Source organism: Pinus tabuliformis, chromosome X (genome assembly GCF_031772625.1).
Source record: "Pinus tabuliformis cultivar Carrire ecotype Pingquan chromosome X, CPIR1, whole genome shotgun sequence".
NCBI classification, from domain to species: Eukaryota; Viridiplantae; Streptophyta; class Pinopsida; order Pinales; family Pinaceae; genus Pinus; species Pinus tabuliformis.
In genome coordinates this window covers 725,270,384-725,272,736 of record NC_142308.1, presented here as the reverse complement: position 1 = coordinate 725,272,736, position 2,353 = coordinate 725,270,384, and positions in this window count along the sequence as shown.

Sequence of the window (2,353 nt, the reverse complement as noted above, 5' to 3'; positions counted from 1 at the left end):
TCTCTCATTTTTGGGTTTTTACATGTCCATTATTCACCCCATTTCCAGGGAGGGTAGCACAAGAATTGAACCCAAGATCTCCGGTTCGGTGAGACTTCATTTCCACGGCCATTGCCACTTGAGCTACCCCTTGCGGACAAGGGGTTTTCAAGTTTGATAAAAGGCGTTTATGCGGATTTTTCAGTGTTTCTAGTGTATTTCTTTGTGTAAATAGAGAAATGATATCTTTGGGATTTCAACGCACCAGTGACCTTTTCCGTTGCAAAACAGGTGGCCACCATACCTTGGGACATTAGCAATGATTGTTAAACGCTCCAAAAGGAAGATGAAGGGACAACGACCGAGAGCTAGAGAGCCCGAGAGCTAAAACCAACAAACAAGCACCGATAGGCTCAAAATTCATTCAATGACAGAGACAGAAGGGTTGCTGAGTCTGAGAGCATGATTGAGAGGCATAAGAAGGCATCACAGAGAGTTGAAGGGGCGAGAAAGCTTGAGAGTGCGATTGACAGGCAGCAAAGCTGCAAAAAGGTCACTAGAAGGTTCCCGAGGATCGCTTCGTGGTCAAGCAGATCACAGAGGCATGCAAAGGCTGAGAGAGAGAGCTCAAGATAGCTAGAGCTGAAGAGCCAGAGCCTGAGCCAAAAAGCTGAGAGCTTCAGAGCTAGGTGCTAAAATGGTGTCTAAACCCCTTGTTTCTGTGTAAACAATGGAGTTGAGCCATGAGCTTGTAAAAACAAACTTTGCCATAATCCAAGTGAGCCTAGTCGAGTTGAATAGAGCTCACGGAGAAGTAGCCCAAGAGTTTTGGGTGAACTCCTAATTAAATTGTTGTTCTATGTGTTTGTTGTATTGTTGCATTATTTACTGTTATATGTATGTTATATCAGCATAAACAACAGATTTAAAACACATAAATAGTTAAAAAAAAAAACATCAGCATACACCTACTTTCAAGCATTATTAATTCTGCATTGGTTAATCATAGTTATCTTGGGAATATTGAAAGCTTTGGAAGTGGGAGAGGCTCTTGTAAGTTAGGCAAGAAGCCTAAGTGCCCTATTTTCAGATCAACTCTAGCCAAAAAATCCCAAAAAAAACATGAAAAAAAGTGCTAAAAATGAAAAGTGTGTATATTGGAAGAATGTTTTTTTTAGGGTTAATTTTCAACATATTTAAAAAATGGCAGTAAAACCGATTTTTTTGTGCAAAAAGAAATTGTGTTTGAGGAAAAAAACACAATAACATTTTTTGTAAAATGACATTTTTCCTTTCTAGGTATAATTTCAACATTTTTTAGTAATGACGATAAAAGCAAAATAATGGGATCTGAAACACATTAAAGTTCCATTAGTTTTCATCCATGTTATTAAACATATAATAACACGACACTGAAGATCACTAAAATCCTAATTGTTTTCAACCATAACATTAAAGATACAAAAAAAATTGAAAATTTTTCAACCATAGAATTAGAAAACGCGAAGTTTTCAACACATTTAAACCGTGACATTATGAACAAATTGCATGACTAAATTAATCATGAAACTCTAGAGGATGAAGAGTTTGGATTATGTTATATTTTTTATTAATTTAAAGTTATGCTTGGAAATCAAGCTCAATTTTTGTAACTATTAATCAGTTATGCTTGTAATGTTTTGACTTTGACATTTTATGAGAAGAATAAGCATTCAATTAATGTTGTTATATGTTCAATATTTGTATTATGTGATTTTCGCCTCGATTCTTATGTGAATCATTATTTTTTGAAAAAAAGTATGATTATTATTATTTTTTGACATGAAATTCAATAAAAAAAACTATTATTTAACCATTTTTTGTTAATTTTTTCCTATAAAATTGTGATTTTGACATGTCATTTCTAGCAAAAGGAATATAAAAATGTGTAGTTTTTTAGTTATATTTATGTTCAAAATATTTATTTTTATGTCAATTGTTAAAAATTAATTTTTTTAGAGACATCACTTGATGTGCATTGAAAAAATAATTAACAATATATAAATATGCAGAATATTGAAACTTTAAAATATTGGCCTTCTTCTTTAACTATGCAAAAAAATAAAGACCTCACTACACAACCAAAAAAAAAAATTAAACAAAAAACAAGAAAATATGAAGAAGAATACCACTTCAAAAATTGTTAAATTTAGAAAATAATTATTAACATTTAATACATTAGAAAATTTAAAGTCAAAACTAACCTTTTAAAAAATGGGCCTGATGTAGAATCAACACTTTTTAAAATCAGTATGCAAATCACTAACATTATAAAAACTAATGTACATAAAAAAATTTAAGTGTCAAAAACTATACTATGTGTGTGTGTGTGTAT